The sequence below is a fragment of the Bos javanicus genome, chromosome 23 (assembly GCF_032452875.1).
Source record: "Bos javanicus breed banteng chromosome 23, ARS-OSU_banteng_1.0, whole genome shotgun sequence".
Taxonomy (NCBI): Eukaryota; Metazoa; Chordata; class Mammalia; order Artiodactyla; family Bovidae; genus Bos; species Bos javanicus.
Window position 1 is genome coordinate 32,818,375 of NC_083890.1, and position 24,631 is coordinate 32,843,005.

General features: G+C 42.5%; 2 protein-coding genes across 9 annotated transcripts in view; one reads left to right on the top strand and one right to left on the bottom strand.

The window, feature by feature from the left end:
- Positions 1-24,631, bottom strand: part of CARMIL1 (capping protein regulator and myosin 1 linker 1) — a 307,561-nt gene that overhangs the window by 215,702 nt on the left and 67,228 nt on the right. The window lies entirely within an intron of this gene.
- The window catches only part of LOC133236957 (cytidine monophosphate-N-acetylneuraminic acid hydroxylase), a 294,937-nt gene that overhangs the window by 23,445 nt on the left and 246,861 nt on the right, over positions 1-24,631 (top strand). The window contains exon 2 of one of the 2 annotated variants that reach the window (XM_061399275.1): positions 8,975-9,109. The gene's annotated coding sequence lies outside the window, so the exon portion shown is untranslated. Of the gene's footprint in view, positions 1-8,967; positions 9,110-24,631 lie in introns of those variants that run through there. The other variant, XM_061399276.1, reaches the window with a different exon arrangement.

Below are 24,631 nucleotides of genomic sequence, written 5' to 3' on the forward strand. Positions count from 1 at the left end.
AGTCAGCTCTTTTCATCAGGTGGCCAAAGTATTGGAGTTTCAGCTTCAACATCAGTCCTTCCAATGAATATTCAGGACTGATCTTTAGGATGGACTGGTTGGATCTCCTTGCAGTCCAAGGACTCTCAAGAGTCTTCTCCAACACCACAGTTCAAAAGCATCAATTCTTCAGCACTCAGCTTTCTTTATAGTCCAACTCTCACATCCGTACATGACTACTGGAAAAACCATAGCTTTGACTAGACAAACCTTTATTGGCAAAGTAATGTCTCTGCTTTTTAATATGCTGTCTAGGTTAGTCATAACTTTTCTTCCAAGGAGCGTCTTTTAATTTCATGGCTGCAGTCACCATCTGCAGTGATTTTGGAGCTCAAGAAAAAAGTCTGTCACTATTTCCATTGTTTCCCCATCTATTTGCCATGAAGTGATGGAATCAGATGCCAGGATCTTCATTTTTTAAATGTTGAGTTTTAAGCCAGCCTTTTCACTCTCCTCTTTCACTTTCATCAAGAGGCTCTTTAGTTATTCCTTGCTTTCTGTCATAAGGGTGGTGTCATCTGCATATCTGAGGTTGTTGATATTTCTCTCGGCAATCGTGATTCCAGCTTGTGCTTCATCCAGCCCAGCATTTCTCATGATGTACTCTGCATGTAAGTTAAATAAGCAGGGTGACAATATACAGCCTTGACATATTGGAACCAGTCTGTTCCATGTCCAGTTCTAACTGTTGCTTCTTGACCTGCATACAGATTTCTCAGCAGCTATTTAAAACTTCCCATAATAATTTGCTCAAGAAGTTTTCTATAATAAGTTTTTAGATATGTAAGTCATAATTTTTATATTATCTCAGGACTTTTAATTCTAAGGTAATTGGGACACACAAAAAAGTAAGTGATTATCTTATTGAGGGAAAAGGCCAAAATACTAAGGACAATAGATTCAAACCTAGAATTCATCCCACCTGCTACAGGGTGACTCCATGTCACCACAAGCAGACCACATTCTTCTCTATGGATTGTTATATATTTGTGGAAATTGTTTGTGGAAACTTTTGGTTTTCATTTCTAAAGCAATTCAGATAGGCATGCTGCTTCTCTTCTGTGTGTGTGTGTGTGTGTGTGTGTGTATGTTTAACACCTTACACAGACAGTCCTTGGTACCCTCAAATGTCACAATCTTAGTCCATTGTATTCCCACCAGCTAACCCTTCATGACCCCAAAGGGACAAAGTAGAATTTCTACTTCAAAGCAAGCCACTATTTAATCAAAAAAAGAGGGGGGGGGAGGCCTTTCAACTGTATTTTTTATAGAGAAATATATAAATGATTTGGAGAAGGCAATGGCACCCCACTCCAGTACTCTTGCCTGGAAAATCCCATGGATGGAGGAGCCTGGTAGGCTGCAGTCCATGGGGTCGCTAAGAGTCGGACACGACCGAGCGACTTCAGTTTCACTTTTCTCTTTTCATGCACTAGAGAAGGAAATGGCAACCCACTCCAGTATTCCTGCCTGGAGAACCCCAGAGACGACGGAGCCTGGTGGGCTGCCGTCTATGGGGTCACACAGAGTCGGACACGACTGAAGTGACTTAGCATAGCATATAAATGATTGCCATTTATAGATATTTTATGTTCACTCCTTCATCATGTTTTCATCAACGACATGCTATGCCAACTGTATTTGTAAAAATGTATCTTTTTATTTCTATTCTTAAAAATAGGGGTTCTCTCAACCCCAAGTGCTTCCTCTTGCCTCAAACTCTACTAAAGAAGTTCTTGGGGATACTTTCATAATTACGTAAAGCAGAAAGAGATGAAAGCCTTCTTCCTTCCTAAGCCTTGCCCTAAGTCACCTGAGCCCAGATCTCTCTCCTCTTGAAGTCCCATTCCTCCTCCTCTCTCCATCCCTCTTGCATTTTGCTGGTCAAAGAAACAAACCTCAAATGCCTCAGCTCCTCCTACCATCCCTGCCCTTAGGGAACAACCTTCTCTTGCTCCTCTCTTCCATCACATGTAAACTTTGGCCTGGCTCCCTCGGTCCTCCTCTATCAGAATCACAGACACTTGTCCCAGGGCAGCAGCCCACAGTGCTCAACGGGCCCACTCCAATGCGGTCAGAGAACTCACATTCCATACCCATTGAGACTTAAAAGCCTCCTCCTTCAGGAACTGCCCAACAACTCCACCCAGTCTGCAAGGGCCAGAATGGCTCAGGTCCAAAGAACACTCTGGAAAGGTGACTAGACACAATTATCTAAACCTGTGTATTTCGGTACTATTAGCATATCACTCCCTGCAATCTGGCTGGGTCAGTCTATAGTTTGAGGGGGAGAACTGACAGAAATTTGAAAAATGGTTTAAAGTGACTAAGTTAAAACTACAAAGGGCAGGAAAACACACAACCTCTTGAATCATCAAGACCAAGAGTTCTGGCAATGAAGGTACTAAAATAAACATTTTCACCACTTGTAAATTCTTTGAACAGGCTTTCTCTTAACAATACACAAAAAGAAACAAAAATATGAAAGTCCTACATGGATAGACAGTAGAGAGAGAAGTGCCCCCCTAAAAGTCTCTACAAGGATGCAGGTTCCTTGGTGCCTTGAGCCACATATTTGATGTGGTTTAAGGCATGGGCCCACATTTGGCAATAATGATGCCCTGTCTAGACTGTGGCTCCCTGAAGGAAAGGTTTGTGCCTGAAGTATTTGTGAATTTCCAGTGACCAGTATTTCCAATGACCAGAATTTCCAATGTACCAGAGCCTGGTACAAAGAAAACACTCAATAAATGGTTGCTTAATAAAGAGAGGCTTGTTCTGAACCTTAGAACCCAGATTCAGGGAAAAAGAAACAAAACTACAAAGAAGTTTCAGGTTTATTTACAAAGATTATTATACATGAGATTTAATCCAAACACTAGGAGAAAATTTTTTTCAAGGTTTTGGTGGAATCTATTATCTGAAAGTGTTGTGATTTACCTATTTTCAATTTTCCACTTACCTTCCCCATCCAACAAAATCCCTTTTCTTTAGAGCAGGGTTCACAGACTGCTTCAGAGAGTCAAATTTTGCCTACTATCTATTTTTGTAAATAGAGTTTTATAGCAAAAAGCTATATCCATCTATTTATCTGTTGTTCATTAGCTGCTTTCATCCTACAAAGGCAGAGTTGAGGACTGCCACAGAGAATTGACCTGCAAGCCTGAAATATTTGCTATCTGCAAAGTTTTAGGCCCAACAACAGACTTCCCAACCTGGGGATCTGGCAAAGGGACTGAGTATCCCCAGGGAATCTGACTTTGAAGGTCAGCAGGATTTGATTACAGAACTTTCACAGGACTGGAGGAAACAGACTCTTGGAGGGGACAACAAAACCTTGTGCACACCAGGATCCATGGCGGCCACTGTCAACCCACGCCTCCACCAGAGACTCCCAAACACACACAGGTTAAGTCTGGCACAGTCTGTTGTCGGGTCACTGCTCCTTTCTCCTGGGTCCTGGTGTTTTCACCCTGATCGCTACCCGTCACACCAGAAGGTTCCCTCCACCCAGCTTTCTGTAACTGCAAAGAAGCCAAGTCAGATCTCACCTCCTGCCTACTCATCCTCAATGCCAATAGCTCTCTTACCAGCTGCAGGCCTCACCTTCCTCTGAAAGAACCTTGTTTATTTCTACCAAGTCCACCCTCATCCCTCTTTTATCCATTCAAATGCCACCCATCCTTCATGGTCTCATTCATAATCCCAACCAGCAAAGCTGTACCACACAGAGAGGGATCCATTCATAAAGATGATGGTACGAAGGGTACTCACGGAGTTGTGCAACATGGTGGCCCCAACCCCAACTCCTCCATAAAGTCTCTCCAACATCACAGCAGGTTAGCACTCCCTTCTCCCTTTCCTAAAACCATACATATGTCTCATGCCTCCACTGGACTCACATGACATGTTTTTTCCACACCTCAGTCAGTAGTGACACTAACAATAAACAGCACTCAAGTGTGTCAGGCCTTGTGCTAAGTGCTCTGTAGGCATCACTGTATTCAACTCTCAAAACAATCCTATGAGTAGGCATTATCATGATTTTCCAGTTCTACAAATGAGGCAGCTAAGACAAGAGAGTTAAATTTGCTGGAGGCCACATAAGCTGAGCCAGGATTCTGACAGGGGTCTGATTCCAAGGTCCTTAAATAATTCTCTAACTCTCATCCAGTGGAGGTCCCCATTAGCCCCACTATAGAGCCACTGGTGGTGGGGGCAGAGGGGTGACTCACAAACCGGAGAATAATTATACCAAAGAAGTTCTTGCACTGCTGCAAAGTTTTAGGCCCGACAACATACTTCCCAACCTGGGGATCTGGCAAAGGGACTGAGTATCCCCAGGGAATCTGACTTTGAAGGTCAGCGGGATTTGATTACAGAACTTTCACAGGACTGGAGGAAACAGAGTCTTGGAGGGGACAACAAAACCTTGTGCACACCAGGACCCAGGAGAAAGGAGCAGTGACCCCACAACAGACTGTGCCAGACTTAACCTGTGAGTGTTTGGGAGTCTCTGGTGGAGGCGTGGGTCGACAGTGGCTGCCGTGGAGTCAGGGGCACTGACTAGAACAGTCCTGTGAGGCACGACATGCTGGCATAAATTCTTTTGAAAGAGGTCACCATTACAACCATTACCCCTACCATAGTTTGGTCCAAGACCAAACAAGATCCAGTTTTCTCCACAATCAGTCCCTCCTATCAGGAGGCTTGCACAAGCCTCTTATCCTCATCTATCAGAGGGCAGACAGAATGAAAACCACGGTCACAGAAAACTAACCAAACTGATCACATGGGTCACAGCCTTGTCTAACTCCCTGAAACTATGAGCCACGCCACGTAGGGCCACCCAAGATGGATGGGTCATGGTGGAGAGTTCTGTCAACTCATGGTTCCCTGGAGAAGGGAATGGCCAACCACTTCAGCATTTTCACCTTGAGAACCCCATGTGTGTGTAGTCGCTTAGTCGTGTCTGACCCTTTGCAATGCTTTGGACTATAGCCTGACAGGCTCCTTCGTCCGTGGGATTCTCAAGGCAAGAATACTGGAGTGGGTTACCATATCCTTCTCCAGGGGATCTTCCCAACCCAGGAATTGAACCCGGGTCTCCTGTGTTTCCTGCATTGCTAGCAGATTCTGTACCCCCTGAGCCATGGGGGAAGCCCTAAGAATCCCATGAACAGTATGAAAAGGCAAAAAGACATGACAATGAAATATGAAGCCCCCAGGTCAGCAGGGTTCCAATATACTACTGGAGAAGAGTAGAGAAACAGCTCCAGAAGGAACGAAGAATCTGAGTTAAAGCAAAAACAATGCCCAGTTGTGGGTGTGTCTGATGGTAAAAGTAACATCCAGTGCTGTAAAGAACAATATTGCGTAGGAACCTAGAATGTGAAGTCCATGAATCAAGGTAAGTTGAAAGTGGTCAAACAGGAGATGGCAAGGGTGAACATCAACATTTTAAGAATCAGTGAACTACAAGGACAGGAAAGGGCAAATGTAATTCAGATGACGATTATACCTACTACTCGGGGCAAGAACCCCTTAGAAGAATTCGAGTAGCCTTCACAGTCAACAAGAGTCCAAAATGCAGTACGTGGATGCAATCTCAAAAACGAAAAAACGATCTCTGTTCGTTTCCAAGGGAAGCCATTCAAAATCACAGTAATCCAAGTCTATGCCCCAACCACTAATGCCAAAGAAGCTGAACGGCTCTATGAAGACCTACAAGGCCTTCTGGAACTAACACCAAAAAAAAAAAAAAGAATGTCCTTTTCATCATAGGAAACTGCAAGGCAAAAGTAGGAAGGCAAAAGATACCTGGAGTAACAGGCAAGTTCGGCCCTGGAATACAAAATGAAGCAAGCAAAGGCTAACAGAGTTTTGCCAAGACAATGTACCAGTCATATCAAACACCCTCTTCCAACAACACAGGAGACAACTCTACACATGGACATCACCAGATAGTCAATACTGAAATCAGATTGATTGTATATTCTTCGTAGCCGAAGATGGAGAAGCCCTATGCAGTCAGCAAAAATAAGACCAGGAGCTAACTGTGGCTCAGATCATGAACTCCTTATTGCAAAATTCAGACTTAAATTGAACAAAGTAGGGAAAACCACTAGATCATTTAGGTATGACCTAAATCAAATCCCTTAGGATTATACAGTGGAAGTGACAAACAGATTCAAGGGATTAGATTTGATAGAAAGAGTGCCTAAAGAACTATGGACAGAGGTTCATAACATTGTTCAGGAGGTAGTGATCAAGACCATCTCCAAGAAAAAGAAATACAAAAAGGCAAAACGGTTGTCTGAGGCGGCCTTACAAATAGCTGAGTAAAGAAGAGAAGTGAAAGATACAGGAGAAAAGGAAAACTATACCCATCTGAATGCAGAGTTCCAAAGAATAACAAGGAGAGATAAGAAAGCCTTCCTCAGTGATCAATGTAAAGAAATAGAGGAAAAATAATAGAATAGGAAAAACTAGAGATCTCTTCAAGAAAATTAGAGATACCAAGGGAATATTTCATGTAAATACAGGCACAATAAAGGACAGAAATGGTATGGATCTAAGAGAAGCAGAAGATACTAAGACAAGGTGACAGGAATACACAGTACACAGAAGAACTATACAAAAAAGATCTTTATGACCCAGATAACCACGATAGTGTGATCACTCACCTAGAGCCAGACATCCTGGAATGTGACGTCAAGTGGGCCTTAGGAAGCATTACTATGAACAAAGCTAGTGGAGGTGGTGGAATTCCAGTTGAGCTTTTTCAAATCCTAAAAGACGATGCTATGAAAGTGCTGCACTCAATATGCCAGCAAATTTAGAGAACTCAGTAGTGGCCACAGGGCTGGAAAAGGTCAGTTTTCATTACAATCCCAAAGAAGAGCAATGCTAAAGAATGTTCGAACTATTGCACAATTGCGCTCAATTCACATGCTAGCAAGTTAATCCTTCAAGCAAGGCTTCAACAGTATGTGAACCAAGGCAAATAAACCAGAGATCAAATTGCCAAAATCCACTGTATCATAGAAAAAGCAAAGGAATCACAGAAAAACATCTGTTTCTGCTCCACTGACTACACTAAAACCTTTGACTGTATGGATCACAACAAACTGTGGAAAATTCTTAAAGAGATGGGAATATTAGACCACCTGACCTGCCTCCTGAGAAATCTGTATGCAGGTCAAAAAGCAACAGTCAGAACTGGACATGGAACAAAGACTGGTTCCAAATCAGGAAAGGAGTACATCAAGGCTGTATATTGTCACCCTGGTCATTTAACTTATATGCAGGGTACATCATGCAAAATGCCCGGCTGGATGAAGCACAAGCTGGAATCAAGATTGCCAGGAGAAATATCAATAACCTCAGATATGCAGATGATACCACCTTAATGGCAAAAAGTGAAGAGGAATTAAAGATCTCTTGATAAAAATGAAAGAGGAGAGTGAAAAGGCTGGCTTAAAACTCAACATTCAGAAAATTAAGATCATGGCATCCAATCCCATCACTTGATGGTAAATAAATGGGAAACAGTGGAAACAGTGACAGACTTTCTTATCCTGAGCTACAAAATCACTGTGGATGGTGACTGCAACCATGAAATTAGAAGACACTTGCTCCTTGGAAGAAAAGTTATGACAGACCTAGACAGCATATTAAAAAGCAGAAATGTTACTTTGCCGACAAAGGTCCATATAATCAAAGTTACGGTTTTTCTAGTAGTCATGTACAGCTAGACAATAAAAAAGACTGAACACTGAAGAATTGATGCCTTTGAACTATGGTGCTGGACAATAAAAAAGACAGAACACTGAAGAATTGATGCCTTCGAACTATGGTGCTGGAGAGGACTCTTGAGAGTCTCTTGGACAGCAAGGACATCAAACTAGTCAATTAGTGATGCCTGCCCCAATAAATCAACCCTGAATATTCCTTGGAAGGACTGATGCTGAAGCTGAAGCTCCAATACTCAGACCACCTGATGCGAAGAGCCAACTCACTGGAAAAGACCCTGATGCTGGGAAAGACTGAAGGAAGGCAGGAGGAGAAGGGGATGACAGAGAATGAGATGGTTGGATGGCATCACCGACTCAGTGAACATGAGTTTGAGCAAACTCCAGGAGATAGCGAAAGACGGCCTGGTGTGCGGCAGTCCATGGGGTCGCCAAGTGTCAGACAGGACTGAGGAACCGAACAACTCTCACCTAGAAGGTACTCAATGAAACCTGCTTTGTGGACCAAAAGTCTAGTTCAACCCTTAGCTAGTCCTTTAGTCTTTTCACTTCCTACTTGAAAAGAGCCCACAGGGTGGGAGACCTGTGAGACAGATGAAATCTCCTAGTGCTCTTTCATCCCTCAAAAATTGAGTACCCACATGACTCCATGGGGATAGCACAAAATACCGAATATCCCTATTTTTCATTCCTGTGAGCAAGCACATCACACAGTTAACAATCATCTTCCATGCTTCTTTAGAATAGCCAAGTCATGCACATCTTTATCTTTGATGACTGCTAATCATCAAACTACACACAGTCAAAAATAAACACAATTACGGGGGAGTAGGTCTGTTCCAGTGTACTCCATGGGTAACAAAATGACTCTGATGGGACCTTGGAGCTGTGGTCAAAATGAACGCTGTCCTCTCCTTTACCTCCTCCCTCCTACCCGCAGTGAGATGAGGGATTAAGTACAACAGAGACACCTAGCTCCCCACTCTGACATGAAAATTCCACAGTTAGAAAAGCATTATAAAGGTCCCCTCTTGAACTGATTTCAAGTGTTTAATTATATGCATCATGTAATTATATGCATCCATACTTTATCGCTGTTTTCTAACGAGGTTGGCAAGGAAAGAGACACTGAGCATTCAATTCTTAATTTAATGGGCTTGTTTTTCTGCTTACTGTAACAGCTTGCTGAGGGAGCACTGGAGAGAGAGTCTGCTAAGCTTTGAAGAGGTGGCCAGGATAAAACAGCTCCCTGTGGATGCTACCCATCTGGAAAAAGACCGAGACTGGAAACAGTGTTGGGAAGACGGGCATCCAAGGTGAGCCACATCCTTCAGCGATGGATGAAACTTTGCGACCTTCCCATGTTCTAATAAGATTCTGAGTTTGAAAAACGAGAGGGTGAGTGGGAGGGGGAGCCACAGCTGCTTAAGCTAAAGGCACCTTTTGGTTTCCTTGCAAAAGTTTCCAAGCCGAGTGGAAGAATCAACACCCACCGTACAAAGCACGTCCTTGAGAGGCAGCAGTGCCCCAGGGTGGGGGTCCCAGCCAAAGAAAGTCCTTCCAGTGAAAGAAGTTACTATGAACCTAAGGCCCAGCCCCCTGTAAAGGCGGGAAGTCAGTGGCTCATTTGGGAATTTGCCACCTCGAAGTGTAGCAAGTGAGGAAGCAGTGAGAGGTGGCAGATGGGATGGGGTGATGGTGGGGGTGAAGCTACCCCCGGACAGCTGTGGGGTTAACAACTCCTGTGGAAATAGGAGTGTTAAGCATTCAAATAACCGAGAAGCAGCTGTGGTAATTTCTGAAATAACTTGGGCTGGGGGTGGGGGGGGTGGGGGGCAAATTCAAAATACAGCATGACACTCAACGTTAAGTAAACGGCGAGAATGATCCATGGAATGAGACTGAAACTAAAACCCAAGGCACTAAGCCCTGCTCTATTGGCATCTAAGCCTGGGGCCCAGCTTTTGGGTAAAACTAGTTGTTGTGAGTTCCTCCATCTGAGACCAAGAAGAGTTCCCCAGAACAGGGTTCAAGACATACCCACCCAATATTTAAATCTAGCCTTTCCCAAAGGCCCTGTATTAACACCAGACGTAGGCATTGGAGCCCAAGAAGGGGCTCCTAAAAATTCAGATAAACTACACTACTTGAATTCCTCCACTGTAGCAAAAATAGAAAGAATGTATAATCCTTGTAAGGATTTTTAAAATTCAGCCAAAATAACTAGCAAATAGGACCATATGAAATTTTTCTTGTTAAGATGGCAAAAAACTAAAACCCTCCTAAAAGAATGCTTTATTATAATTCCTTACTATAATCCAATAGCTGTACCATCCCATGTAACATATTGTGGCTGATTAAAAATTTGGGTCAAGAAATGGGAGCCTGGGACAAAAGACAGTGATATACATATGTGAAATAAGGTTGTAGACATTGCAGAAGTCTCCTTAATTCCACGTCTAGATATTTTGACCATTTCTGAAGAGTGGGCAGAGGACTTAAAACTATAGAATTCACACACTTCAGTGGGAAGATTCACAGATTATCAGACTGTTCTCATGTTCCTGGTTCTACCACGTCATTTTGCGTCGAGTGTTCTGTGAGATTGTCAAGTCTTGTCTGTTTCATCTCTGCAAACAGCCCACTTTGGTTTCATTGGAAAACCTGGATCTGTATGCAGCTGGTGCTTATTAGGAGATGTTAGCTGTCTGCTCAAGGATCTCGAAGAGTGGTGCACTGAGCTCATTTAACGCAAATGGTCTTATAATTCTGTCTCAACCTCCTCTCTGCAGCCGCCTACTTTTTCTAGGGCAGGGTAATGGAAATGACTTCAAGAAATGGGAAAAGTGTGATTTAAGTAACTCAGCTGAGCTTATTTCCCTTGGGGAAAGGACAGCTAGCTGACTAGGCTCAGAAATTAATTAAGTGGCATCTGACCCCTATTAGTTATTTAAAGTTAGCAATAACTTTACTAACAAAGGAAAGGTGTTCCAGTCAGCTCGCATGAACATCAGGACTCTGCTTCCAGCACACTGAATGATTGAACTGCCTGAATTTCCCTCACAGCTGTACTCAGAATTTTCTTTAATGTTTGGCTGATACAGAAAAGTCAGAATCAGAAAAAAAAAAAAAAAGTCAGAATCCAGTACGTGAAAGGTGGTTTGGGGGTGTCTGTGGATAATGAAGGAAAGTGTGAGTTGTTTGAGAGCCAAGTGTTCACACGTGGGCGCCTGTCTCAAAAAAATGAATTACTTTCTTGCTGCCTTAACGTTCTCCCTTAACTCTTCCCTCTCCAACCTTTCTCTTCTGACATTTTTTAAACTGAAGTATCGTTGTCTTACAATATCATGTTAGTTTCAGGTGCACAAGACACTAATTCAACGTTTTTATAGATTATACTCCACATATAATTATTAAATACTGATTATATTCTCTGAGATGGACATTACATACATGTAACTTATTTATCCCGAGTAGTTTGTACCTCCTCCCCCATCGTGCCCCTCCTGCCAGCCCTCTCCCCTCTGGTAACCACCAGTTTGTACCCATGAGTCTGCTTTAACTGATTTCTTTTTTAGATTTTGCATGTAAGCGAAAGCATACAGTATTTGTCTTTATCTGACGTACTTCACTTAGTATGATCATCTCTAGGTCCATCTATATTGCTGCAAATGGCATTATTTCATTCGTTTTTAGGGCTGAGTAATACTGCATTGTGTAGACATACTCTATCTTCTTTATCCATTCATCTATCGATGGGCATTTAGGTTGCTTCCGTATCTTGGCAATTGTCAGTAATGCTGCCGTGAACATTGGGGTCCATGTAACTTTCCGAATTAGTGTTTCTGCTTCCTCCTAACATTCTCAACTCACACAGGGTGAGGTAACAGGAAGCACCCATACAGCCACACCACAGAGCTCCCAGTCCTACGGGAACTGGCGGGAGACGGTACGTCTCCCCAAGGAGGCCTTTTCCAGCCACATTACATCCCCTTTTTGCTCCCCAGCCAGTGCCTCCCTCCAAACTGCTCCCCAAACCACCAGACATTCATCTGGCCCAGAAGCTTCCAACCCTACCCTACCCTACCATGTTGCTGTACAAACAACATTGTATTTTTTCAACCACAATATATTTATATAAAGTATCCTTAGAGCAATATTTACTTCCCTGGTGGTTCTGATGGTAAAGCATCTGCCTACAATGTGGGAGACCTGGGTTCAATCCCTGGGTCAGGAAGATTCCCTGGAGAAGGAAATGGCAACTCAGTACAGTACTCTTGCCTGGAAAATCCCATGGACGGAGGAGCCTGGCAGGCAACAATCCATGAGGTTGAGAAGAGTTGGACACGACTGAGCGACTTCAGTTCAGTTTTAGAGCAATATTTACTTTTTTCCATTCCTAGAACTAACAGAAACAGCCCCCAAAGAAAAACTGAAACCAAAAGTTTGCTTCCATCATGGATTCTCTTTTCACCCAGAAAGCAAATGCTCTACACCACTAGACCACACCCCCCAGATCAAAACAGTGACACAGGCTTCCAGAATGTACAAAAACCCACTTTGCACAGTAGCAGCCAATATGTGCAAATACTTTCATTGCAAAATTGAAGAGTGTAGCTCACCGAATACATGCTGGAATGCTAATGTGAGTAATTACACAGGTGGTTATGCAAACACTGAACTCATGCTTCAGTTCGGCAGAAGGATAAACACTTCCAGGGTAGTTTGCAAGGTTCAATTACCTAGATCGGCTGGTTAATTTCCTTTACATCTGCAAGAGCTCCCCCAAAGTCAATCATTTTCCAACAGAAAAGTCACTGCTAGAAACTTGTTCTACGTAGGCAAGCAAAGTATACACTTGTACTAAACTGACTCAACATTTTTAAATGAGCATCTTTATCAGGAGCTGACCTACACAGATATGATTATTCCTTTGTGTCCTACAACTTAAACAAACCTTTACTCTTGAAAACATGCATCTGAAGAATATCCATTATCTCATATGTGCAGGCACTATTCTATAAGATGCTAGGGATACAGCAATGCACAAAATAGGCAAAAATTCCTGCCTTCAGGAGGCTCACGTTCTACCAGGGGGAAAAGAATACAGTCACATAAATAAGACATTGGACATGTTAGATGGTGATCAAAGTGGGATGGAGAAACAGTAAGGAGAATGGGGTGGGGTTGGTGTAATTCACTACAGGGAAGAGGTAACATTGCTCAGAGACCTAAAGAAGGCGGAGGGAAGGAGCCAAGCCAGGTGGAATTCTGGGAAAAAAAAAAAAAGCTTTCCAGGCACAGAGGGAACAGCTAGTTCAAAGACCCGAATGAGGAGTATGCTTGGTGGGTTCAATAAGCAAAAATCTACATTTGGCTAACTGTTCCATAATCCTGTGTTTTGGTTTGTTTGTTTGTTTTTTTAACTGTATCCCACATAGAGATTTCAAAAGACTTCACTGTTTCCAGTTTTGGAGTTTTCTCTTAAATGTACATAGCCTCTGACATGATTGTGATCCATAGAAATGTATGTGCTGTGCTTCCCTGCATCCCTAGGTGTACTGACAGCTTCTAGTCTGCAGCGAGTTAAATCCCTAGGGCTCTGGGAGTATGCTTAGCACCACAGCAACCAAAGCTAGTACAGCACTCAGAGATGCTGAAGTAAAGATGCCTTTATATGAATTCAAGGAATGGAGTGCAGGAATCTCTACCTTTATCCCCTAAAGTCACCACCATCCTCCTTGTGTGTGCTCTGGTATCAAGCTAGTGGGAGGTCAGCAAAAAAAATCTTCAAAAATGGAGGCAAGCTCAAAACAGAGCTGGAGGGGGAAAAAATAACCGGTCTCCACACTTGCAAAATAATAGTGTGATTCAATTTTCTTTCTTAAAAATTACAATTTTTTTTTTTTTTAAAGAAAAAAGCCTAAGAACTCTAATTTTGGATACTAAGGAAAGAAAAGGAGAACTGTGTATGTGAAAGAACAGAATGTGAATCCCTAGAGAAAAGTCAAGGGTGGAGTGAGAGGAGCCAGGACTAAGGGTCAGGCACACACGGGTGCCCTCTGTGGTCCACCAGTCATGCAGCCATGTCAGGGATTGAGGGTGGGAGGCCGGGAGAAAGCTGGCTGTGATCATAAAGGGGACATCGAGGCATCCTTAGAAGGAAGTTCAGTATCTTGACTGTGATGGTCACGTGAATTGTCACACATGATAAAACTGCACAGAACGAAACACACACACACAGGTGTATGTAAACGCTTGGAAATCTAAATAAGATTGCTGATTGTATCAATGTTAATTTCTTCATTGTGAAACTATAACACTGTTATGCAACATGTTATCACTAGAGGAAATGGATGAAAGGAATACAGGGTCTCATTTCTTACCACTGCGTATGAACCTACAATTATCTCAAATAAGTGGTTTTTAAAAAAAAAATCTCATCACCTTAAAAAAAAAAAAAGTGGCTGAGTGAGTGAGTGAGTGAGTGAAGTCGCTCAGTCATGTCCGACTCTTTGCGACCCCATGGACTGTAGTCCGCCAGGCTCCTCCATCCATGGAATTTAAATAAGTGGTTTAAAAAAAAAATAAAAAATAAAATAAAAATAAAAAAATCTCATCACCTTAAAAAAAAAAAAAGTGGCTAGCATGTTATAAAAACTCTCTAAGCGGCATATTGGGCAAGTTATCTGTCATCTATAAACAGGAACTGCAAGTTCCTACTTCTTGCTTTAGATTCCAGAAGAAATACCCAACACCATCCTTAAGTAAGCACCCTGTGTGAGGGTTCATCCCATGAAGGTTATCACCACCATCATCTCTGGACCCCAGCCCTCTAAAACCTCACCAGTACCCAAGTGAAATACAGGCACCCTTTACATAAAAAAACTTACGGACAGGAATCCATTTATCACTATTCAAAGAACAGTTTTTCTGTTTCTGAATAATAAATACATACACACTAATATAAATGAGCTCTCTGAATTCCCTGGCAGTCCAGTGGTTAAGACTCCATGCTTCACTGCAGGGGGCTTGGGTTCAATTCTTGGTCGGTTGGGAACTAAGATCCCACAAGCCATGAGGCACAGCCAAACCAAAAAGAAAAAAAAGAGTGAAATAAAAGAGCTCTCTAAAAAGACAAAAATATATTTTCATGGACTAGATTAGCATTTTCCAAACTGTCCCTCCAGGGACTATTAATGCTATACTACTGCTACTACTGATGATAATAATAATTATAAAATTTCATAATGAAGTAAATTTGGGAAATACTATACACATTTTCCCCTGTGAGAGCTCTAGTTGGGGGAGGGAAATTTACTTGTTCACAAGACCATTTTATTATACCTGCTGGCATCCTGAGAGATATTTCCGAGATCCAGAATTATAAAAATCATTCATTATCAGTCAGCTACTCAATACCCAGTTTCTTTACTCAATATGTACTTTAGAAGACAAACGGGTGGTTTTTCTACAGCTAGGGTAGTAGTTATAACTGCATACAATTGGCTATCAATAAACGTTTGCTAAATTAGATTCAATGCAGGAACAATTTCCAGGATGACAACTCTAGGCATAGAAGTAGCAATTCCTGTTTTTAAGTCTCAGTTGAGAAAACAAACGTGCTCCTTTCTAGAGCTTTCTAGAAGTTTCTGAAAGTTTCTTAGAAATTTGTCTCCTCCTGAGTGGCAACTAAAACAGCAGTTTACAATATGGTATCATTATAAGGAATAAGGTCATGACTAAAAAAATCTGTACTCAAAACTCTAGCACCTGAAATTCCATTAGCAGCATATAGGGCCTTTCCTACCAAAAATAAAGAAAAGGCTTTAACTGTGATTATTTCTGTGTGAGAGAATGAGTTAAACTTGTCATTTCGTGAAGGTGACTTCAGCTGAAATGAATTTCAAATGTCAGAGATTAGGCTTGGATGAGGGCAAGACAAAGGTGAAAACCCTGAATCCTAGGGAGGGACAGAAGGAGAAAGAGAAGAGGCAGAAATCATCAAAAATGAGCTTCATTTAATTCACAGGTCCCTCAGAGCCAGAGACACTGCTTTACAATTACACATGTCCATTTATAGAAATAACCCATACTCAACTTGGAGAATCATAAACCAACTGGAAAATTAAAGGAATTAATCCCAGTAATTTTTAAAAGAATGAAATTTGTCAGAAAAATGAATGTGGAACAAACATTATGGTTCCTTAAAAAATACACAGAGCTCTTGAGGAATACGTACTTGGAAATTAGCTCAACTATACACATTTCTAGGTAAAGGTTTGGAAAGGCAGAATTTATCATGAACTCCTCACATATTGGAAAAATGTCTCAATCACCAAAGGATAATAAAGTGAACTCACTGAGCATTCCACTCCAAGGCACACTTGGGCATTTTAAGAACATTCCCAACATGTCTGAAAACCAAATGGGTTTCAGATAAAACCTCAGTTTAACCAAGAGACCCTGGCTTCCCAAGAATTCCTGGTCTTCAAGGCTGCTGTGTAGAACTGAGCAATTTTTTAGACATCCCATTGCAGTGAATAATCTTCCCGCTGCAGGAATACGGCTGTCAGGCACATCCACTTCTCAATATGAAGAGGCCAGGTCTAATCGTAACACTTCAGATGAACTAAGATGTCAACAGACAGATGTCCATCTGGTCCTCCACCCTGCTTTTCTCTGCAGTCCTCTCCTCCTTGCAGCATCCCACAAACACCCCTCTCCCCTTGGCTACAATTATTTGAGCAACTTTTGCCTTGACTGTCTCACTGTCTCTTCTTCTTGACCCAGAAAATAAGATGGGAAAAAAATTAATTATTTTGGTTAAAAAAAAAAAAAAATCTCTCCTGGTAATTTAGCAGAGATCCCAATGAGCTCTTTCCAGAACTCAGGACCCCCACAGACTAAACAAATGAGAGAGAAGAAAGTCAATAGAAAACTTCTAAATCTGCCTGCTGAATAATTGAAACCTCTAATGGTCAATGAAAGTTTTCTTACAAGGAGCTCAGGTATCTTTTATACTCTCACATCTCTCTGTAAGATATTGCTTTCCTGATTTCAAAGGGAGAAAAGTGGTCTCTTTCCCTCCTTCTTACCCTCCCCTATTCTTAAACACAGGAAACAGTGATTTTCCTAAATTCCTTTTAGCACTATGGAAGGAGGGAAAGCCTATGTACTCTATCCCTAATCAAATGTTCTTTCAGCAGAATTTTAAATGCTGTGCAGTTTTCAAAATAATGTAAATGGGAGGACAATGACCCAGGACTGCACTGTGACACTCTGCTCCCCCACCCCTTGGGGAGGCTGACCGATGGCTTATCTGGGGGCCCTCAATTGTACACTGATGCACCTCCAAAGTGACAGGCCCTGCCTCACTGCAGCCAAAGTGCTCCCTTGTAGCCTTAGAGCTGCCTGAGCTCATTTAGGTCAATAAAGCTGGGTTCAAAAACAAGTTAAACTTTTTTCACTTTAAGAAAAAAAAAAAGTGCTTTTGTTTTTGTAGAAGACTAAACCATTCAACCAGACTTGCCCAAATCTTCCATTTACGCAGTGGGAAATGCGGTAACAATTGGCCCAAATACCCCTAAGGGAAGAGCCAGGCTCAGGGCTTCAGAAATGAGCAAGAGCCTCCAGGTGGGCTTCTGTTCCCACTCTGTGCACATCAGGGCACTCACAGAAAATGATTCCCCCTTTACCTTCTCTACTCACAGTCAAGGGAAGGAAATCCTGGCATCAGGGGGGAAGAAATTAGTATGCCACTGGAGCTGTAAGCCTGCTGGATCAATAGAGCACCTCCTCACCAATTCCAAACACAAACCCACATGCCCGAAATGCTGGAGGTAACCAAGGGGCTGTGTGTCCGCCCCAAGGTCTCGCTCAGTTGAGCACCTTCATGTTTATCTCTGAGCACTGGGCCAGCCTAATGGCCGATGCTTCTGTCTTCCTGGGCCCAGGGGCAAACCTGCCACAAGGTCCTCCTGGCTGGACAAGAGCTTCAGTGAGCTAAGGGAAGCCAGCAATCCGAGAAGTCTGTGTATGAGCAAGCGGCCTGCCCTGCCACGTGGTTCTGAAACACCAGCTCATTAAAGCTTCCAGCAGCAGGTCTGAACGATGTCAGCAAAATATCGTGAGTCCAAGTCCTTCTGGCTTCCCTTTCTGCTCAGTGTGGGACAGTCTTAGCCTCGACAGCATTCACAGGCTTCTGCCCAGTGGGAGGGAGCCTTCCCTCTGTGGCGCCCAAGAAGCCTGTGACCATGATGCCCAATGCCCACTGTGGCAGAAAAGGACAAGCCATGATCTCAAAGATAAATGCACACCCAGCAGAGAACAAACCAAACTTTGCATGATTATACATCCACAGTGAGCTTTCCGAACTGGGTAAAGCAATCAGTATTCTTGGTCACAATGACCATATCATAAAACTGCCATCCTAAGAGATTTCTAAGCACAATGCCAGCATACATGAATTGCATGTGACTAACACATGATTGCTGTTCAGATCATTGGACCTTCCTTGTGTCATATTTCTTAAACTGCTTATATACTAAGCTTCATTGTTTTGCCGTACATTTCCTGGCATTATTTCTCAGAAACGCATGGTACACATTGTCACTGTTTGCTAGGGGACCAGCCTTAAACAATTTATGGCTTCTCATATAAGCAGCTAGAGACTACTCATACCCACCACAGAGATACATCACTTCCTTATAATGATGCCTCTGAATGACCCAGTTATCACTGAGGCATATAAATTGGCTCTGTATGCCCCAACTTTATACAGCCTTTGATATGCTTTACAGATAATGTAATATTCAACAGGTAACATACTATTTGATAAACTTCCTTACTTTTATTTCTATTTCTGGCATGTACCCATGAAAAACAGAAAAATATTTTTCTACATGTCACATTAAACTAATACCTCTCCTATCTTTATATTCCCTCTTTGTTTCTGTCTAATCTAACCAGAAATGAAAGTACAAGGCAACTATAATGCCTCACCCAGAAGTGAAATTCATCTTTTATTTCATGGAAGAAAACTCACAACCATTATGACACTGTCTGCTGATGTTTTTAAGACAATAGCCAAGACACAGCAAAAGTCGTGTTTATGATTTAGTTCAGAAATGGTTGGCCCATGCACTGAATTAGAGAAGTTTTCTTTTAAACCAACACTAATTTTTGTTAATAAAAAGGTGTAAGTGATGTCAGGCACCGTACCTGACTGTACAGGCACTGTACAGGTACCCTTGTATGAGAAAACCAGTGAACAAGACAAGTTGGTCCAACATGAAAAATTAAAAGCTTCGGCTCAGTCGCTCAGTCATGTCCGACTCTTTGCGACCCCATGAACTGCAGCACGCCAGGCCTCCCTGTCCATCACTAACTCTCGGAGTTCACTCAAACTCATGTCCATCGAGTCAGTGATACCATCCAGCTATCTCATCCTCTGTCGTCCCCTTCTCCTCCTGCCCCCAATCCCTCCCAGAATCAGAGTCTTCTCCAATGAGTCAACTCTTTGCATGAGGTGGCCAAAGTATTGGAGTTTCAGCTTTAGCATCATTCCTTCCAAAGAACACCCAGGACTGATCTCCTTTAGAATGGACTGGTTGGATCTCCTTGCAGTCCAAGGGACTCTCAAGAATCTTCTCCAACACTTACCCAGCTAAACTTAACTAAAAAGATTCATCCTGCCCTGGCATAAATCATACAGTGTGTGATTTCAAACTCTGAGATGATCACACCTAGAAATCTGAAGCATTCATAATGTACCAAAAGACAATGAGCCCACCAAACCACATCAGTCCATCCCTAGGGAGTAAAAGGTGAAATTCTTGTGCCTTCATTTCACTTACCTGCTACTTGTTAAAAAGGGACTTCAGCTTTAGAAAGTAGTTAGAACTTATTTCATTAACCACATAATTACCGGGTGTTTACCCTGAGCTGGGAAACTTACCCCTACCCAGGACAGACCATAAATCACAGCTTCTCAAAGATTATTAAAGATTAAGTAATTAGAATAATAAACCATAAATATCTATGTGCTTTCAGATTCTTGTTTTGTGACCCACATCTGGGACCTTGAAATTTCAAGTGCTTCCTCAACTGTGAAAAAAAGAAACAGAACCTGACAACGACCGCCCCAAGCAGGAAATCCCAATTATCCAATTTCATTTATTTCAGAGGTGACTCATCCTGGGGAAAATTTATCTAATAATTGACTTCCCTCAACCCCTTCAGGTGGCTGTATTACACAAAAATAATACAAAAGCTTCTAAGCCTCAGAACACAGCCTCCATCCCACCCTGATAGATAATCCCACTAAAACTCTCCAGTAAGGCATAAATTCTCCTGCAAAGCCAAGAGTTGGAAAAAAAGGCTGCAGTTAAAGGGTCCCCTAAGAGAATTCTGTTTTTCCCACCATCATTTGCTATAGTCTGCATATACAGCATCCTTCTAAAAGAAGGTCAGCTGGACAGATCACAGATTCCCAGGACGTCCTTCTGCTAAACACAACTTAATGACTAATTCATGAATTCAAAACACCACACAAAAGTATAATAGCAATAAGGCCAATTAACTCAAAACTCAATATCACCCAACATCTGTGATTCAGGCCCAGCAAGACAAGGGCAAGGCTGCCAGGGGACGTTACGAACTAGGGGAGCTACCATCTGGGATGCTGGAGATGGAAAGTGCCAGGAAAAATAACCCTGTACATCTTTCCATGCTGGGACCTTGTGCTCAACTCGGAGAATATTTTTTTTTTAGCCGAGGTATTTGGTGAGGTTTATATCCTATCAGGAGAAGGCAATGGCAAGCCACTCCAGTACTCTTGCCTAGAAAATACCATGGATGGAGGAGCCTGGTAGGCTGCAGTCCATGGGGTCACTACAAGTCGGACGCGACTGAGCGACTTTGACTTTTCACTTTCAGGCAATGGAGCAGGAAATGGCAACCCACTCCAGTGTTCTTGCCTGGAGAATCCCAGGGACAGCAGAGCCTGGTGGGCTGCCGTCTATGGGGTCACACAGAGTTGGACACGACTGAAGCGACTTAGCAGCAGCATATCCTATCAACTGAGAACACTTCCTGCCCTCCGTATTCCCCATCTTTAAACCAAATCTCTGGCTTTTGAAGGAAAGGCTACCCACTTCAGCATTCTGGCCTGGAGAATTCCATGGACAGTCCATGGGCAAAAAGTCAGGCACGAATGAGCAACTTTCACTTCACTTCACTTCTGGCTTTCCAAATCCCATCTCTACCTAGATTCCCAGCTAGCAAGTAAAGACGGTACAACAACTTGAGCAAATTCACTGAATGGCTGGCCCAGCAGTCTCACTGGGAAGGAAGTCCGGCCAGAGGAGCCTCTCCCAAAAACCTGGGTTGGCCAAAAAGTTTATTCTCGTTTTACAAAGATGGTGGAAAATGCCAAACGAACCGTTGGCCCATCTAATATAAGCCTTAATAGGAGCATTTTTTAATCACTGCATAGTAATTTATTTGTTGAATGATATAAAAAGTGTTAATTGCTATCCCATGAAATAAAACATCAAACATATGCTCACTTAGAAATACAAAGAAATTCTGGTAAATATTAGATTACTTCAAGCACATTATTAATATATTCCACTTGATATGCCAAGAGTAAGCAAGAGTAGGGGGAAATTGACACAATTTCTATGATAAAGAGATGTTCAAACAGTATTCTCTATTTTGTAGATGGGGGACAAGCAGCAGGGCAAACAGTAAATGAACCAGCAAAGACACATCTCATCCTACCTCACAGTGAAGGATACTCAGTGGACAAGATGAAAAAGCTCTGGAGACGTGCTATTACAACCATGTGCCTATGCTTAATACCACTGAACTGTGCATCTCCAGAGAGAATAATAATTTTTATGTGGTTTTTATCATAATTTTTTAAATTAAAAAAAAAAAAATAGATTCAGCAGAAGCAGCATCCAGCACTACCCAGAAAGCCAAGGAGGAAAACCAAGATGACAGCAGAACTATTAATCTGAAAGGTTTTGAAGCACTTCTTTACTTGCAGACTGGACAGAAAACAAAGGTATTGAAGGCAGATGCCTAGCATCTTGTCCCAGAGAGAGCAGACAAAAGGTGGGGGGGGAGGGTGCTCAAGCCACCAAAAGTCCCTTCCCGGGCTCATTCATGGGGTCATGACGTCAGAAGCATCTAGGACATGTGCACTGATTCTGAAGTCCTCGGTGGAAAGCCAAGCAGCTTAGGGGTCCCAGAGGTGACATCCTCTTACCGACAGCCCTGTCCCTAGACTCTGGCAATCAACTGCTCATTTCCATTGCTACTGTATAGCTATAAGATGATATATTAATATACTAAGAATTGAGGAAAAAGAGGCTGCCTATCAGGAATCAGAGGATTCCTGTTACAGAGTGACTCTGATATCCTGAGCAGGGCAACCAGAACCTAGAGTTGGTGGATAAAGCCAGGCTCCTGGTGGCCGTGAGATACTGCCTGAGATCCAGGTGGGATAACAAGAGGACCACTTGGAAAGCACCCTCCATACCTACCAAGAGGTGGTGGGTGGCTGGAATCTGTGGGTGATTTCAAGTAAATTTCCTGGCCAGCAGTCATAGTCCAGTTAATAACAACACTTATACGTTATAAACGAGTTGTTGGTTATGAAGCATTTCTGAATGTACTAGCTGAGTAATCTGCATGAAACAAGCCACTGCACAGCTAATAAGAGAGTTACTCTGGCAAGAAGGACTTTGCTTTATCTTTTTAAAAGTTACTGCCAAGCAAAGCCAATCTGTGGAAAGAAGTGAGAGATTCAAGCCTTTATAGCACAAGAGACGTGGATGTGAGCCAAAGTATGATTGATTAATGCAGTATCTTTCACCGATTTCAGGGAAAAGGCATGCGTGCTTAATCGACTCTTTCCGACCCTATGGACTATAGCCCACCAGGCTTCTCTGTCTATGGGGATTCTCTAGGCAAGAATACTGGAGAGGGTTGCCATGCCCTCCTCCAGGGGATCTTCCTGACCCAGGGATAGAGCCTCTGTCTCCTGGATTAGCAGGCAGACTTCCCTGGTGGCTCAGACAGTAAAGCATCTGTCTACAATTCAGGAAACGCAGGTTCAATCCCTGGGTCAGGAAGATCCCCTGGAGAAGGAAATGGCAACCCACTCCAGTACTATTGCCTAGAAAATCCCATGGACGGAGGAGCCTGATAGGCTACACCCCATGGGGTCGCAAAGAGTTGGACACGACTTCACTTTCATTTTCTTTCTTTCTTTACCACTAGTGCCACCTGGGAATGCACTTTCATTGATTTTGAGGAAAACTGGATAAGCTTTAAAAAAAAAAAAAAAGTCTATGCATTTTTATCTGCAAGCAGGCCACCAACTGGCCTTCTGAGTCCCTAACTTCTAGCTCCTGGGTCCTGATTCCTTAATGAACAAGGGAGAAGTGAAGTGAAAGTCGCTCAGTCGTGTCTGACTCTTTGCGACCCCATGGACTGCAGCCCACCAGGCTCCTCCCTCCAGGGGACTCTCCAGGCAAGAGTACTGGAGTGGGTTGCCATTTTCTTCTCCACCCAACCAGGGAGAAAAGAATTGAAAAGCTACTCATTCTTCCTGGTACTCTGTTCTTCCATTCAGAGTTTCTCTAGCAGTTAATGCCTACAGATGCTCCCAGGGTTATTAACATTCATTTTCCACTAAGTCAAATAAGCTCCATAAGGCATATAATTAGAATTTGAAGCATTGGAAAACTTAGCCTTACCTAAAACAAAAACAAAACCACAAAGTACTCCTGTGTGTACCTGACAACCACAAAGGGAGAGGACCAGATGAAGAACAGCTATGCGTGTCTCCAAGGTATGGTTTTGGTTATATCACTCTGTCCATTCTCACTTATCCAATTATCTGGGATCTTTTATGTAATAATATATACATTCCTTTCTATTGTACCCATATGTCTCCAGCTTCTGTAAAAGTTTAAGGTGTCCAATACTTTCTAAAACAGTATCTGTCATATAGTCCACTGCTGGATTTTCATAAATATTGAACATCAACAACTGAAAAGACTGATCAACTTACAATAAAAAACCTTTGTCACGAGAGGAGTGAATAGAAGAAAACCCAAGTAGAAATGTTTTCTGGTGAATCAACAAAGGTGCCTTTTTCTGATTTGTGGGCAGCCTTGGCTCAGACAGTAAAGAATCTGTCTACAATGTGGGAGACCTGAGTTTGATCCCTGGGTCAGGAAGATCCCCTGGAGAAGCCAATGGCAACCCACTCCAGTATTCTTGCCTGGAGAATTCCATGGACAGAGGAGCTTAGTGCACTATAGTCCATGGGGTCGCAAAGAGTCAGACATGACTGAGCAACTAACACTTACTCCTAGCACACAGAAGTGATAAAATGAGACATTTTTCATACAAACAAGAATAATGAATTAAAACAAAGATAAATATCATTTACTATACTAATATTGTATCCTCAATATTATACATGCAAAAAATACTATTTTGCATTGTTACTTTCCCTAATTTCCACACACTAGGGTGGATCACCATTGTCCCTATTTTACAGGGCAGGGCTTTGAGGCTCAGGAGGTTAAATAATTGACTCAAGGACATAGCATAGGAGCTTGGAATTCCAAAAAGCATCTTTCTGACTTCCAACAATGTCACAACACCAGTACAACTAACCAAGCAAGAGCGCAGCTTGGTATCCAACTAAATGCAGCAAATACAGTGAAGTGAGCAGTGAAGTACACATTTTAGTAAAGCCAAGAGTTATGAAAACAATTTACTATTCCATTCTGTCCACACTTATTCTTTGA